The 17425-nt window shown below is 40.2% G+C and overlaps 1 protein-coding gene across 15 annotated transcripts in view; it reads left to right on the top strand.

Moving 5' to 3' along the window:
• Positions 1 to 17425, top strand: part of DLGAP2 (DLG associated protein 2) — a 454289-nt gene that overhangs the window by 124671 nt on the left and 312193 nt on the right. For 3 of the 15 annotated variants that reach the window (XM_032443251.1, XM_015859331.2, XM_015859327.2), the window contains exon 1: positions 4750 to 5199. The exons of the other annotated variants lie outside the window; for them this stretch is intronic. The gene's annotated coding sequence lies outside the window, so the exon portion shown is untranslated. Of the gene's footprint in view, positions 1 to 4749; positions 5200 to 17425 lie in introns of those variants that run through there. 15 annotated transcript variants of the gene reach the window in all.

The following is a 17425-nucleotide window of genomic DNA, read 5'->3' as shown; positions in this document are numbered from 1 at the left end:
AAAAGGGGAAGAAGAGAAAGGAGAAAGGGAAGAAGACAAGGAAGGAAAGTCAAGGAACACAGGAGCATGAGGGGAAGAACTGTGTTTGTAAAGTGACATAGGTAAGGAAGAAAAAAGGTTAAAAAGATAAAAGCCTGTCATTTGCCAGAAATCATCTGGAGCTGTTTTCACTCAAAACCAGAAGGGCTCAGAAAGTTCAGTGATGACACTGACAGGCTCAGACCAGTGGGTTTGGAAGCTATGTTAGCTGAGAAAAACATTTGTAGATTTTGGTAAAAATCACACCTCAGTTAGAAGGTTTGTTAAGAGTTAGCAGTGCAAAGTTGAGACAATCCTCAGCTGCTGTGAGCTTACATTTCTCCATAGGTAGAGCAAGTGTTTACTGTTCATTTCTCTTTTCCAAGGATCACATTGAGATACCAAGTTCTTGGGTACATTCTGAAAACACTTCTGCAATGTAAAGGGCTGGAAATTCTGGGAGGAAAAAACAAATTCTAAAGAATTGTTTCTCAATGCTTGTATTGCAGGGTAGGTAGAAGTTTTGATTGTATGACCTCTGCATCTTCCTAATAGGCTTCCTATGGAATTGAGGTCTATGGTAGAATCAGGTACAGCATTTTGCACCCCTGATTATGCTATACATGTTTCAACATAGCTCCCATCAAGAGTGGGGAGTTCCACTGAGGGGACAGTGACTTAGAAAGGTGGATGGTTTCAAAAGGAAACTGACATCAGACAGAACTTTTTATCCCTTTCTCCCTGTCTTCCAAATGATGGTGATTTATTTAAGAGGGTTACTAGATGCAGTGTATAGTAGTTACCCAAAAATAGGCTAACTGGGCTTTGAAAAATGAAGCTCCTCTCTTAAGTATTTTAAATGTTTCTGATCTCAGTTATTTTATTATTGATATGGAAATGAAAATTACCTATTCTCCCATCAGAGCAAGTAGCTTTTTACTTGCTTGATATTTTTTACACCTGTATTTCTAGTGTAGTTTGAAATTAAAACTACCATTCATGTTTTCTTTGGTAAATCAGCATTTAAGCTGGTGAGCTTAAGGTGGTATAGAAATGAGCTTATGAACAGAACGTTTGCTGATTATCTTGTCCATTAAGTAAAAATATATTGGGATTTTTATTCCTGAGAATATTTTTAGGTCTTATATTAGCCATAGGTATTTCTTGGGTTGTTTTTTTATTTTTGTTGTTGTTGTGTGTTAGGATTTTGACAAGTAATTAGAAGCCATAGAGTGTTCTTTGGCATCCTTATTGCATTCTGACAATTTGAATTAGGCCTTAAGAGGTCAAACTCCCCCTTTGTAGTATTTTGTGGTCTTGGTGAAAAGCAATAGTGATGCATCTCAGGAGGATTTAAGGAAGAATCTTTGCTTAAGTACAGAAACACAATGAGTCTGGTACTAATGTTTGTCCAGTGTGCCCTGTAAGTTAGTCTTAAGTCCTCCAGAGCTTTCAGACACGACTAGACCTGGCTAAAAGAAATAGATGTGCACATTTTTAGGATGCATATTTTAATTCTAACAGTAATTATTCTCCTATTCTGTGTCCGGAAATGGGTGACAAAATCCACTTTTCATTAGTACTTAATGTTGACTATTAGCAGTTTAAAGAGGTAACCATTTCAATTCCTTTATAATATAATTTTTGGTTGGTTTTATTTTTTTCCACTGGTTAATATAAGTTACGGTGACACTTACTGGACAAGGCGGGCTTTTGTTCAACTAAAATCAGCAGGCAAAGTTTATTAACTGAGAAAGTTTCTTCTATCTCTGAAGATACAATCCACTCAAACGTCAGCGGATGTATTAGAAGCACTGTGCTGGTAGAGATAATGCTGGAAGGTAACATTTTAATGCCTCCTCCCTTTCAGAATGGAGTTTCCAAACCCCAGTGGTGATTCCAACTCTGTTTTATGACTTGGGTCTCAATTCTAATTAGTAGAAGTTCTACATGTCTTACAGAACATCCTATCTATCTGCTTATTCTCTGCCCAAGAATGTGTAGATTTATAGACTGGACAGAATGTCTGGAGAGATTTAGTTTCCAAGTGTGCTGGAAAAGAATAATTATGCCTCATAAAAGGAAGATGGTAGAATCGAGAAGGTGGTCTGAGGATATTATAACTTCTTTTTTAGGATATTGGTGCTTTTATTACAATCTCAAGTATAAAGCAAAGACCTTAAGAGGGGTAGAATATTGTCTTGTGTGGTTTGCAGTTTCTCGCATGCCCATTGGTTGCTTGCTTAATGTTGGTTGTTGTTGCTTAGGACAGTCTCACCTGCACAACAGTTTTTCTTCATTAGTCACTAGATAGGAACAGTCACTAGTCACAACATAATCCTTCAGCCCACAGCTGAGACAGGAATGTCTTTGGGGTATTTTCTCACAGTATCTCCCAGCACAAGTGGAAACTGCTTGGAAACAACTTCCACTCCATCTCTTATGGATTTCAGGCATCTTTAACCAAAGATCAGAACCATCAAGGCATCTTCCACTGGGCCGTGTTTAACATCCTCCTCTGCATAGGAAAGCTCTGCTTGCTCATTACTGCATGCCTGGTATGATCAAAACTAGGTTAAGGAAGAGTGGTGTCGTCCCTAGGCTCAGATGCTGAAAGAGATACTGTTGTAAGAAAATGCATACCTTCCTGCCATGGCCTGAAAGAGCCTTAGAAGTCTTTCATTGTACCAAGACAATCTGACATTTGGCTTTTCCCAAGACAGGACTGAGTTTGATGGAACAATGATGAATATTCTTTTAAGCTATTTTCTGCCTTTTTTTCTCCCTCACTCCCATTTCATCATTTTTTATCTAGACAAGAGAGACACTTTTGGACCATCAATCTCTGTTACACTCACACATGCTTCCACTTTCCAACCATTTCTTGTGTTACAGAAACACATGGAGAATATTTATGCCATCTGGACATGTAGAATATATGTTGTTCTACTTCCATTCAGTACCAAAATGAAAGGGTTATGATCCCCAGACTCAAAGTAGCATTTATGTCCTTGCCTAGATAGCATATCTGGGGAGACTGGCTACCTTGACAATGAATACGTTCAGGTCAGAGGGAGAAAGAAAGCACCTGCTCATGTCTCAGCTGCTATTCAGTGCTCTGAAATGGTTTTCCTCATTGATTTCTATCTCTGAGGAAAGAGTTCATCTCTTTAGGATGTTTTCAGAAAATCCATTGGCTTTTCTGCTTTGACAGCACAGCTTTGTCTTGGAGACATGGGTGCTGTGCTCAGATTTTGCTTTTACCCCACCTAGACTTGATGTAAGTCACTGTAGTAGTACTGCTTTTATTGTTAACACTCACACCACTTGCATTTGGGTTCTTCTCTGTTTATAGTATAGAAATTTAGCAGAGGACGGCCCCTACCTCAAAGGTGTTACAGAGTAAATGAAAGGTACTGCAAGCATCACATGCCATGGAGGAGGTGCATTTTGGAAAGTGGATTCTGCTGCAGTGGGACTACACCAGTGGAAACACACGGGCAGGAACTACAGCTGTGCTTTTAAGCTTTAAAGTTTTCTAACCCAACCCTCCATCATGATATGAGTTCTAGTGAGTATTGCCTGAGTAGCAACACGGATGGATCCTAACACTGCCCACTGTTAAGAAAGAGGTGGTGAGATGCTGTTATGTCTGCTCAAAATGGGATTTTGTAAACCAAGATCTTTGGAGATAACACTGAATAATGGTCTCAGATTGTGGGGTTATTTTTGGATTTTGTTTTTAAACTGATGTCCTTCTTTTGATGGTTTTTCTGAACATCATTCAGAAAAGAAAATAAATAAATAAATAAATAAATAAAAAACAAAGCTCTTCAGCACTTTGCTCCCACCACTGGGAGCAGCCAAGTCCCTTAGGGAAGGGACGGGGAAGCAAGTGAGCCTTGTCTCACCTTTAATGCTCCTCAAATTGTCGTATGCTAAGGCAGGCAGATGGAAACTCAGTTTCGTTAACTGTGAGCATCATAACATTTCCCAAGTATGTATATATAATTCCTTCAAGAAACACTGACCTGACAAAATAAGTCCCTGCATGGTGCACCAGTCAGTGCATGAACGAGCTGGTGTAGCTGACTGGATTTCAAACAGGCAGAGGATATTTTGTTACAGAGCTCGTATTCTAAGCTACTGGGACAGGCAGTTGAAGCAGTTGCTAATTCTAAAAATACTCCCTCAGAGTGGGTTAATTTGTGCATCACCGAAGTATCAGCCCTTTTTGCTGTCAAGGTATATTTTGCAATTGCAAGGAAAGAATATGTACAGTCTTCAGCGTTTGCTAAAAGCAAATTGGCAGCTACACTTCTTAACTGAGAGTGATATCACTCGTATCTATCGGTATCCTCGTGAGTGCATGAGGCTTTTGAAAAGGTGCCACCTCTGTCTGGTTATGCTTTATTTGCCTTTACTACTTTTCTAGTTTTTTAAATGAATTACCATTTATTTAAATGAGCTCCACCAGACAGGTTTAATTTTCCTTTTCGTTTTCAGCTTTTCAGATGATTCTGCAGGTTTCCTGATATCACATCAGCAGAAGCTGCTGTAGATTGATGGGACCCCATCAACCACCCTGCCCACTCAATATTATAAAGATTTGTGTCGTCAGTGGTTGTGACGTTTGGTAGGAAGTTGCCCATTTATGGATACTAGAGCAAATGATATCATCACAATAGGTGGCTCCTGTCTAAATAGGATCATTTGTGAAATGAGATTACAGGCATTTATCTGGGAAACAGGAGACAGAGGCACCTGCTTTATGTAATTGATATCCTGGGGACTCACAGTGTACAATAATCAAGAAAAATCTTCCTTTCTAATTCTATTATGTGGGAAAAAAACCCTCTTTTTTTCTGCCTGCATAAAACAAACCCCACTTCCACATGGAATAAGCTCCAGACCATGTTTTCTATTATGCTTGAATATATGGGACATGCATTGCAATCCTATGCTTGCCACACTGCTGCAGTATACTTGTTTTGCAGAGCTCTGTAGCAGGCTAGTCAAAGCTGTGACTAACCAGACTCTTGGATACATACTTTAATCTCTGTCCTTTATTTTTACAATGAATTTGATTCATTCTTTGATTGCATATTTTTTCTGATTTGCGAGAAGCTTCATGCTCTGTGTTTGGATGCTGACTGCAATACAGCAATAGTCTTTGATACGGTAAGTCAAAGATGACTCATTTCTTACTCTCGTGCCTTCAATTTATACTTTCTACAACACTATCTCATCAGGTAGAAAATGATGCGTTAATTAATGTTGAAGGAGTTAATTTTCAACAGATGCTTTTCCCTTCCCTCCCCCCAGTACTTTGCACCATGCTTTTTTTTTTTTTTTTCCTTCTCGTGAAAGCAGTAGGTTTGAACTGACTTTAAGTAAAATGCTTTTGCTCTATTATTTTTAATAATATTGCCAATATTTTGTCCTATTCTGTAATTTCAACGATGAAGTAGAAAATATATCACACACACAGATCTGAGACTTAACATGTGATGCTAGAATACGATAAGTTCAGTCCAATACTAACCTTTATTACAGCAAGCATGATTTGAAAGGCAAGAATCTTTGGGGAATTTATACTTCAGATAAAGTAGGAAGGTTTCAGTTTTCACTTGAGAATTCATGTAGCCACGTCCATACAGTTATAAGAGCCCTTATTTTACGTGCAGGCAGTGGAGAGAAAATGCCTTACAAAAAGACAGTTCCCTTTGTATGCAGCGTGCAGGAGAAGATTCAGTAGTACCCCTTATCAAGTGCACTGTGTGAGATAAGAGCAAAAAAACCCACATATTTGCTGCACAGTGATAGGAGCCTCTACAATGCAGAAACAGGGCTGAGAAAAATGCTACCTGGCAGAAATATTCTTTGAAAAGCTTTAAAACAGTGCTGTGATCAAACACGCAACATGCCTTCTTTCAGACAGCTAAGATTAAATGTACAGGAAAGGTAAAATTTGACATAGGAATGTTTTGTAGAGAAGCAGCAGTCTGCAGCGGAGGTCTGGAAGCACACTGGGTTACTGGGTCTCCTCTGGTGAGATTTGTTCAGTCCTGGTTTTAGAGCTGGGCAACTTTGCTGCAAGTGAGCAGTGCTCAGATGGCTTGGAATGAGTGCCTTTGGGAAGTGTTCTCTCTCTCTTTTTCTTTCTCCCCTCCCCCCCCCCCCCCCCCTTTTTTTTTTTCTTCTTTTCATATGTTATACTTTTTCAAGAGCAGAGAGATTTCTCATCACCCCTCTGGGTTTGGATGTGCCTATTAAAAAGTAATAATTAGCAAAATATCAATACATTTGTATTTGTCAGCATAGGCTTCCAAGGTGCAAGTGAAATAGCTCACTTTTCCAAAGTTCATTCACAAACAGAGCCAACAGAGGGGAAAAAGAAGCAAGGTCTGTGTGAAATCAGAACAAAGCTGTAGGCTGGCTGTCATCAAGCTGTAATTACGGTGGCTTTTCCACTTCTGCTGAGAAGTTTTCAGGTTTGATTTCTGCATTGCTAATGTGATAATTTTACAGGCATGCGTTAGCGTCAGCTCTCACACTTGCTGATAATTAGTTCATGGATCCATATCTGTCATGTTTTCCTGTCATTTGAGACAGCCTACATCCTTTGAATTTAGCAACAAGTGATCAACGTGATCATGTACTGCCCAGCATCGTGCACTCTGAAATGGATCTTTGGAAATGTAAAGGCGGTTGAATAATATTTACTAGGTGCATAAAGTATGTATCTTTAGTGCAATTTGTGACCACTGGCATTGCTTTTTGAATGAAGCATGGTCTTGTAAAATGCTTGAAGGCAAGAGGAGGTACGTCAGCATAGGAGCCTGTTTAACACTAGCACTCTGCCTGACAGCATCCTTTGCTTTTGCAAAGAAAAAAAAAGCACAAAACCAAATAAAAAACCAACAAAGCGAACACAGAATAAAGGCTATCTCATCCTCAGAAATGTGTAATTAGATCTGCTTAATGTGCTCCGCAGGCGTTGTTTCACTGTAAATGTCTCGTACGGCGATTTAGAAAAGTGAAGACATTTCCACAGATTTCATTTCTGCATGTTAAGCAGAAGCTGCAGGAAAGTGGCATGTTCTGCATGTAGAGGCCACATTACATGCTCTGTAGTTCAGGCATTCAACCGCTCGTAGCTCCGCTGATCCAATTCCAAATACCAAGTGTTGCGCGGGGTGCATTGCTTAGAGAGCAGACGCAAAGCAGTGACTGCGCGGTCGGTGCCTTTTGTACGACACCTGTAATTATATATTTTTTTAATTGCATTAGTAATTTTCTGCCGGTTCTGCCTCTGCCGTCTAATTTCCCACTAAAGGAAAGCATATTTGGCAGCAGTGTCTCGAAAATAACCAAATAACTTAAAAACAACAGGACAGATAATCAGTCAGAATCAGAAGCGTACTGAAGGATGTCTAAATAAAAGCATTCTACCCTTGTGCTTAAAACAGCCTATACAGCAATTAGCTGAATTTAGCAAATATAGAGGAGGAATGACTGTAGCATAGGGCACACAGTGTTCCACTTTTGCTTTATCTGGTAACTTTGTAACTGATATATCCAAAAGTGCTACGACAGTGTATTTTATTGAACATTATTAATGATGTTCCTTACTATTATTTATTGCCTTCTTTCATTACTGATATGTCAGAAATCTCAGATACAATTTTCTGGAAACTTTACCTTTCTACTTTCATTTCTGTTCTTAAAATAGGGTGTCGTGCTCTTAGCTTTATCATTGCAGTAAGTTCACACAGTTAACAATTTCATTTATTTATTTATTTATTTATTTATTGAGGAGAAAGGCTTGAATTTGAGCTGCAGCATACCAAGAAAAAAGTCAAGAATAACGATACTTATGTACCTCTGTTTTTATGAGCATAGTATAAATGAGATCAAATGAATGTCTCTGATGTGAACTTAAAGGGTGTTGAGTGTGCACACAAAGTACAGCATATGTGGCCTACATCCCTGCCTGTCCTAGCTGCTATCAAATATAAAAGCCTGGGAAAGCCTTCTAAAGTAGGAAGGAAAATCAGCTGGCTTTTTATACTCACTTTAAAAGGAAGTTGTGCTCACTGACAGGAGATGAGAATGGCACAAGGTCTGTCAGTGCCAGCTTCACTTTCTCTGAATACCACAGGCATATTTTTTTTCTAATAGATATATGCTTCAGAAATCCTGCCCAAGGTCAGTGCGGAGGGCTGGATTATGTGTGAAACCACACATCCTTGACTGGAGACCCCACGGCTAAATCAAACTGAAATGCTTTTAGTTCCTTATTGTGTAATATAAAATATTCATACCTGCAACAACAAAAGATTTGCATAGATTGGTCCAATACAAATTCTGGCTGTCATCTAATTTAATTGTCTTTGACAGATACGCTTGAAAAATTGATATTAAAACCTGATCATACAGGACAGCGTGAATGCCAGTAAAGTATGCAGAAAGCAGCAAAGAAGTTCTGCTTAGCAAGCTATTAATTCCTCTTAGCAGCACGTTACCAAGGTACAAATAGGGTAACAAGTCTGTTACTGTCAAACAGCCTGCATAGGAAAGCAGTCAGATAGATTAAACCACACAGTAATTCAGAGATTTCTTTCCTTTTGGTGAAGAAAAATGTAGCTGCCTCAATCACTATTAACATCTTAAGAGATACTTTTTGAAATTAATAAACCCCATCACAACATTTGTGCTAGAAATAGTTAGTTGCTGTATTGAATACTTAAAGGTGACCATTGCCCATTAAAAGAAAGAGATTCAAAGCAGAAAATCATACAAGGATTTTGCATTTCCATGCAATTTCTGAGAAAGTTTCAAGTTTGAGCTGATCTCTACAGTAACGCATTGTGAATACAGTCATGTTTTCCTCATAGTTCCTAATACCCCCTGTGTGTCTCTCTTGATACAAGGGCAACAACACCCTTCATGAATTTCAGTTCCTTTTCTAGGTGACCTGCCATCATCAAATCCTTGTACCTAGTGCTTGAACACGCTTCTGCTGCAGTTGCTGGCAAAACACTTACTGGCTTAACTGGGATCATGATAAGGGCAAGTCACCATTTAATAATCCAGGCCTGAAGATATCAGGCTGCTTTTTCACTTGTTAGATACAGGCTCTTTTCCTGCAAGCAGCAACCTCACACCAGCTTATCAGGAGGACAAAGTCCTTCAGACCTCATGTGCTTTATCCAGAGGAAGCAAGGACAAGCCTGGCACAATGGGATCATAGAGTCACAGAATATCCCAAGTCAGAAAGCATCAGTAAGGATCATCAAGCACAACTGCTGATGAACTTTCCTGTCAGGCAGGGCAGAGCATGTGACAGCCCTTGGTGTTCCCAGAGATGCAACTGGGGAGCAATATGCATCTCCCCAACAATCAAGACCCAGCTGAGGCTTCTACTTCGAAAGCAAAAGGTAGAAAACCACACAGGTGGTTGTGATCAGATGTTAATTCAGTATAAAGCCACAGTAACTGCCCTGCCAGGGCTTCTCTTGTAAGCAATATGCAAATCTGTGTAGAGGGAGCTCACTTGTTGGTGGACTGAAGGAAGTAGTGAGCTCTGTATTGCTTTGAAGAGTGGGCCTTGTTGAGGTCTTGGTTTTGAGGAAATTGGATATTTTCTGGGTGGAGCTTTTTCTTAGAAAGTCCTTCAATACCAAAACAAGGTGGGGGATGAAAGGATTGAGTGCAGCCTTGCCAAAAAAAAGCCCCTTGGGGTTCTGGTGGACATGAGCCAGCTGTGTGCTATCACAGCCCAGCTTTGGTGAGACCTCATGTGGAGTACTGAGTCCAGATGTAGAGTCTTCAGTACAGGAGAGACATGGACCAGTTGGAGTGTGTCCAGAGGAGGGCCACAAAAATGATCCAAGGGATGTAACACCTCTCCTATGAGGACAGGCTGAGAGAGCTGGGGCTGTTCAGTCTGGAGAAGAGAAGGCTGTGGGGAGATCTGATAGCGGCCTTTCAGTATCGAAAGGGGAGCTACAGGAACGAAGGGGAACAGAGTCTTTAGCAGGGTGTGTGGTGATAGAAAAAGGAGGAATGGTTTCAAGCTTACAGACAGTCGATTTAGGTTAGATATAGGGAAAAAAAGTCCTTTATAGTGAGTATGGTGAGGGCCTGGAACAGGTTGCCCAGAGATGTGGTTGATGCCCCGTCCATGAGACTTTCAAGGTGAGGCTGGATCAGGCCCTGGGCAACCTGATTGAACTGTGCATGTCCTTGTTTATTGCAGGGGAGCTGGGTTAGATGACCTTTGAAGGTCCCTTCCAGTTCTAAGGATCCTATGATATGCTGTGCTGGCTCTCTGCTGCTAGATGCAAGGACTGTGTTAAACTCCTGGAGGACCCGCATCCCTCTGTGCTCACATCAGCTGGGAGAGTGCATGGACATGGGGGCTGCCTTGCTTGTCTCTGGTTTTAGTTCTAGTTTTCTTCATGCATTTTTAATTCTTTAAATGTTATCAATATCTCTTTAAGTATGTATAGCGTTGTCCTCTTACACATTGTTCTCACATCTGATTTATTTTCCTCCTACCCCTGCCCAACCACTGATAGAAGTAATAGGCAAGAACTAAAAGAAATTAAAGGCGTATTTTTCTGTTCATTCAGTGTATTTGACAGCGTTTTGTATCTATTCAGCCTGCTTCTTCAGTGGAATTATTTCGCTTCTTGTGCAGGCTTAGTAGCAGCTGTAAGGAGAAAGCATCTTAAACCAAGAGGAATAATACTGTAACATCAAAAAGACTGGCAGACAAAGTAGCTAAATCTCATAGGGACTCTCCATTTTATTGATTATATGGAGTTGATAATATTTTTCTCATAACTATGTAATCTGTATACATCTCAATAGATATCATAAAAGCCTAAATTAGGTCTTCCAATTAGACAATTAATTTGTACTATAGCTCTGAACTAGCCTTACAGCATTTATCTCCCCGTTTTCAGCTCAAGTGATGGTGATGCTTAGTTATTCCTCTAGCACAACCATCTGAAGGGGCTCCCATCCTGCCCACAGACACTTGTTCTTTCCCATTCCCTGCCTGAAGTGCCCCAGATGTGCTGACTCTGTTCTTTCTGCGGCTATGCTCTGAGTGCAGCAGGTAACTTGTTGATCAGAGTGATGTGGGGCCTTTTGAGGCTGATGCAAGAAAAGATCTGGAATGAGCTCCGAGGCCAACTTCCCGTGTAAGCCTCTTCAGTCAGATGAGTAAAAAGCTTGTTAAGTTTATCTGAACTTGATGATCTTCAAGGTCTTTTCCAACCTGAGTAATTCTATGATTCTATGATAACTAAATGTTGGATTCCTAAAACAAACGGAATGAGTAACCAATTAATACTAACCTCTTGTGAGGTTATCCTGGGAGATAGTTGCAAGCAGTTTTGATACAGTGTTTTTCTTTCATATTCCTACAAAACAGTGTTTCTCTGTTACAATTCCCATTCTTATAGCAACTGTAATTCACATGAGTGACAAAGGCTTCCTGGAATAGAACGCTATATACATACAACCTTGTTTTTGAATGAGGAAACCAAAACAAGCACAGTTCCTCAACACTGGCACTGCAGCTGTCAAAATGGTTTCATCAGGATGATGGAACAGACAAAACCACGTTTGGGATGTTGAGCTAATAACACCAGCAAACCCGATTCATTGTAAAGACTTACTGAGTGAGAGAAGTTGGATGGTACAAGGCAATTCTCAGGAGTTGTCTGCAGTAGCATTGTCCCATCTTCTGGGGGCTCTTCTGGCTTGCCATGTTGGTTCATGGCCATGCTCTGGTAAGAGGTTCTGGCTTACATCTCACCGTGCTGGCTGCAGTGAGGAATTGCTTGTAGCTTTACTGCTGTCAGTTTGCATGGCTCTTACACTATTCAAGTAGGTATTTGCACTGCATCCTGCAATGAAGCACTGCCTTACAAAAGAAAGCAGTAGTACTTACTAACAGTGAGTGAACTGAAGGTAAAAATGAGTAGGACCTTCCCCTTGGTTTTTGCAGGCTCTGGGATAAGGTGCTGTGGAAAAAGGGAAAAGCTTCTGACACAGGAAAGCCCTGTTCCTGGGACTGTGCACATCACATCAGCCTTTGCAATCGGTCTCCTTTGAAGCTAGTTGCAGTGCTGCTTTGGATCTCTCCTGTGCCATTTGTGCTGGGACTTCTTGTCATGCTCTTGATTCCCAGATAGGACAAAGCTGTCTAGACAAGAACCGCTATGTATTAAACCCCTCAGTGTACAATTTAAGCTTGAGGATTTATGGATACATCCATGCAAGGGCAGACATTGTTTTAATTTATTATAATGTAATATTGAGATTCACTTCTGATTTCTCTGGTTCTCCTAGGATCTTGTGTTCATATGTACATACATGCATTCTCAGTTAGAGGAGCAGGCACAGCATTCTGTATATCCTCCAAGGTGTTGCCAGGTACTGTGGACCACAGCAGCCAGAGTGGATGCCAGGCACCTCCTGGTTCCTCCTCTTGTCAGCCCCTGCCCTGCTCCATGGCTGCACATGCAATGCACTGTCCCTGGCCCTACAGCTCCAACCCTGGATTCAGCTTCTGCCCCTCACTGCTTTAAACACTGGTGTGTGTTTCACAGATAAACCCTTTCAGCAACTGCTTAAGTTTTCAGTAACCAAAAGAGTAGAAGATAGATTTTGAACTAAAAGTCATTGTATAGTGATGGGATTCTGAGGTGAACGCAACTGTTGATAAATAAATTTAAGATTTCTGCTCCTAATTTCAATATGAATAATTAATGGCCTCCCTCAGACTTGGGGCTGCAAATTAACCAGTTCATAAATACTTCAGTTGTCGCTGTTTCATACAGTGACACTGCTTATTCTGATCTTTGCCGGCTGTGCCCCTGGGGGACCAGTACATGATGGTTGTTTTTTCTTTTCTTAATTCTTTATTCAGCAATGTAACAAGTAGTCATACTGGCTTTTTACGAGATTAATCCCTCTCAGGTATTTTTCATTCACTTCCACGCTCATGTGATTAATGGAGATAATGCGGGAAATTAATACTTGAATATCTGGGGAATAAACCTGTGGGATATAGACATTTTTCCTGGTTTAAAAAATAGAATAAAAGCAGGAGGAGCCTACCAGGCACTGTGGTAGAGGGTGGAGATGTAACTGGGATAAAACCATTTTTGGTCACGAACAAGCTATGCAGTTGCTTTGCAAGCTATTCCTCTGTAAAGCCGGGATGATAATTCTTCAGTGGGCAGCACAAAGCTGTCTTCTTTGAGATAAATGTGCTGGAGTTGGCCACTTGATATATTTGGGAAGTGCTACCGATATAAATTGATGGAAATTACATCTGATGGTGACCATAAATGTTTCTGCCTATACTGAAGAAGGGGGAATTATCCTTACAAAAGAGCATGCTTTTCCATTGATTCTCTTCTGTCAGTTTGCTGGGAGGTTGGCTGAAGACATCCAGGAAAAGAGACTCAGATTTTGAAAATAAGTGAAATCACCTGGGGAATCTGGTCACTACGGCACTCGCTTTCCAATCTCTTCTTCAACCTTAGGAACAGTTAAGCAAGGACAGTCTTACAGAGCTAAAAATAATCTAGTTTTGCTATATCTTTAAAAAATGATGGCTTGGAAACTGAAAATCATTGAAATCATATGACAGATGCTGCCAGTGGTCTGACTTGTTTGATGGCTACTGTAAGGAAGTTCTCCAAAGTGCAACTTTTCAACGCCTTCTTTGCTTTTGTATTTGAGTGTTTATGCACAGAGACAAGCAGATGACTCAAAAGAAACTGTGTGTGTCTTCCTGTACTAGGCATGAGAATGAAAGAGGAGAGTGGATATCCATTAGCAACATACAGCTCTGGAAACCACGTCAGATATTTAACATTATGTTTCAAGAGTACTGCTGTAATGTTAATTTAATGGCACTATTCCTCTTCTGCTGATTTCAGTTTCTGGTGCCATTAGCAGTTAGTTACTGCAAGATCAACTATTATCTTTTTCCTTTTTTCTTTTCCCTTTTTGCACTGCACATTTTCAGAACACAACAGAACTTTCCCCCCTACTCCTCAAGGGTGAAACAATACTTTTTTTTTTTCTTTTTTTTTTTTTTTCTGCTTTCTAGAATTTTTACACATCTGAAATGACCATTAAGTTTAACTGTCTGCTTTCAAATGGATTACTTTCAAAATAAAAGAAGCTTCCCTTGAGTTTCCAGGTAGTCTACCACCAAAATAGGATTGAATATTGGGTAATAGAGATTCCTTCAAACAAACCATTTTACATTAATGTTTGAGGGCTTAGATTAAAGTGGCCTTTTTCACACAACTGAGTTGTGTCATGAGCAGAAAAATAATTGAGATTAGGATTCCTAGATGCTGTTTTAGGCACAGGTTACCATGCTAGCAGCTGTTTCTCCTCAAATGAAGGACGCTTATGGAGAATTTGTATAGCGTACAAGAGGACTCAAGTATGTGCCTAGGTAAAGGGAAATAGGAATCTATTTCCTAGGAATCCCTAGCCCTGCAAAATCAGTAGGTTTGGGCATGTGACTGAGTATTGTATAGGCTGGTTTCAAAATTCTTTGTAATTTTTCATTTACTTTTTAGCCAAGTGTTACAGATCCTCTCAGTCAAATCACTGGGGTATTTACTAGTAGGCAAAATTGGATGTAATAATACCCTGTTATCTAGCCAGAATGTATAAATTCACTTCTTTCTGCTCAACACATTCCCATTATAAACTTCAACCCTGACGGCCATATGAAAAACATCTTTTAACAGTCATATTCATGAGGTTAGGAAGTAAACTAAGAAGCTGTGGGAATCCGTTAGCTACTTTTCATATATTCAATACTATTTAGACATAATATTTGTGAGTATGCTCATGAGAAGTCTTAAAACTCACTTAGTTTCTCTCATGTACCTTATTAATGTATGCATCTAAGGGGGCCTGGTGAATCAGAATTACAACAATCTTGCATCTGCTGGAGAGATTCTACAGACTTTTGTATATGGTTTTTTTTTTTTTTTGTTTTTTTTTTTTTCCTACTAGAACAGGAGTAAAACAAAAAAGGTGATGCACTGGTAATCAGAGTGGCAACACTACATGGAAAGAAAGGACTCAGCTAGGTATAGGGCAAAGATAAACTGTTGGGCAGCAGTATTGCAGTAATATATAAGCAAAAGTCATGCTGTTGAGAACTAAGACTAAGCTTTTTGCTCAAGAAGTAAGTGAAAATCCGAACTGGGCATAGAATGATCCTTATTTTCAGCAAGACAATGTTTACTCATGAAGATCAATAAGAACACATTTAAAAATCATCTTGTAAAACCTGAGATCTGTTTTGGTGGAGGGGTTAGTGATTTAGCGCTTTATGAAGCAGATTATCTTTTGAATCATTATTGCATTAGTTTAAATTATTCCAGCTTTACGTGATTGTAAGTAAGCTTTAGTTTGGGGAGTTGATTTGCTTTTCCTATGCCTTCCTATTCCAGCTTTTCCTGGCTTGGACTAGATTCCCTTATAATGGCCCACTTCCTCCTCACCTCCTCTGCTTGTGGATCTTTCACATACCTGTGAGGTTCTACAAGGGTTAAACGTGCTGCTTCCAATACCAGGATTGGCAGTCTAGGAAGAACATTGGAATTGCATTCCCTGTGCTATCAGTACTTGCCAGATGATAATCTCAGGCAGAGGAAAGCTTCCTCAGTTTTCAGTCAGCAGAAGTCAGCAAGGAGCAGTGCATTGTCCACCAACCTGTTTAACAGCTTTATGAAATTTTCTTGTAAACATACAAACATCAGTTAACCTGATCTGTGGTTCTTTGCTATAGTAGCAAAAGTAAAAAAATCAACACAAAAATACTTCAGAAAACTTGGTGTCTTGTGTAATTAACAGATTTGCTGTGATGAAGTACTGAATTGCTAGAACAGTGCATATTCCTGATCTCAATGCTTGTGTAGGGCTGACCTGGACCAGCTGCCGGGCACTTGCCCAGCCACTCTCCTTTTCCCCCTCCTTGGGAGATACAGGGTGGAAAATGAAGTGAAAAAGCTCATGGGTGGACATAAAGAGGAGATCACTTACCAATTGCCATTGTGGGCAAAGCAGGTTTGACTTGGGGAAAATTAATGAATTGCAAAATAAGAGTAGGTCTGGAAAGCAAGGAACAAAGACAAGTTAATCTTTTCCCAGACTCAAATTCACAACTTTGTTCTTCTCCCCAAACAGCACAGGGGGAATGGGGGTGGAGGTCCATGTTAGCTCCCATAAGCTGCTCCTTTCTCCTCCAGCATAGGTCTTTTCCACAGGCTGTAGATGTACTCCACTGTGGGCTCCTCTCCACTTCCAGCACAGGGCCTAGTCCTGTAGGTGCTCTCTGTGGGCTGCTGGAAATACCTACTTTACTATGGCCTCCTCACTGGCTGCAGTATTTTTGCTTTTTTCTTAGTACCCTTCCACTGATGTAGCACCAGCATGGCTGACAGGCCCAGCTGTGTCCTCCAGTAGGTCTGTTCTGCAGTTCTTCTCACAGAGGCCCCTGCAGCCTCCCTGCTGCCAACACCTTCCTACCTACACCCACACAGTACAGTGCTTTTTGGGGAATGTTTAAAATGTATCGTTCTTAATATATGTGGTTATCACTCCATAGGGCTGCAATTTAAAGAGTCTTAGGTAATGTGTAGGTAATGATATGTAGGCAAACCAAATAATAGAAAATTCAGTATTATAACCTTTCTCTGCAGTTGCATCCTGCCTTTTTCTCATGAGGGAGAATGAAGGTAGGAGAGACATGGATGAAAAAAATGAAACCCTGATCTGAAATTTCAAAGTTGTCCTGAATTTCCTCTGTTTAACAGTTAATCTTCTTTATTCTGATGTCTTTGGAGATTTTGTTGCACTGGTTTTAAAAAGTGTCATAGAACATTTTCAGGTGAGGAAACCCAGTTTTTAGTGAAGTGAAATATTGCATAACTACTTGGGTAAGTAGTTATGTTTCTGCTTGTAAAAATAATCTCAGGTACTTTTTATGGAAAAAAAAGCACTCGAGTTTCCAAGCATGAATCAACTATTTGCAAAGGTTTTCAATATGAAGAAGAATATATCTGTAGAAGCAATAAGATTCACGTTGCTTTTTTTTTTTTTTTCTCCAACGTGATCCAGACCCTGAGAGATAATATTACATCAAACACTGTGCAAGACAAAGAAGTGTACATGGCTCTGTGTCCTAACCTCAGCCCACAAAGGCGTGAGCATCTAAGTGCTAGAGAAGGCCCAACCCTGGTTAATCACAGGGAATGTCCTCCAGATAGAGAAGAAATGTTTCACCAGCAGGCAGCCAGTCCAAATGCTTTCAGTGCATTTCACAGCGCCTTGACCTCCA

The sequence above is a fragment of the Coturnix japonica genome, chromosome 3 (genome assembly GCF_001577835.2).
Source record: "Coturnix japonica isolate 7356 chromosome 3, Coturnix japonica 2.1, whole genome shotgun sequence".
NCBI classification, from domain to species: Eukaryota; Metazoa; Chordata; class Aves; order Galliformes; family Phasianidae; genus Coturnix; species Coturnix japonica.
This window is presented reverse-complemented; position numbering and strand designations above follow the sequence as displayed.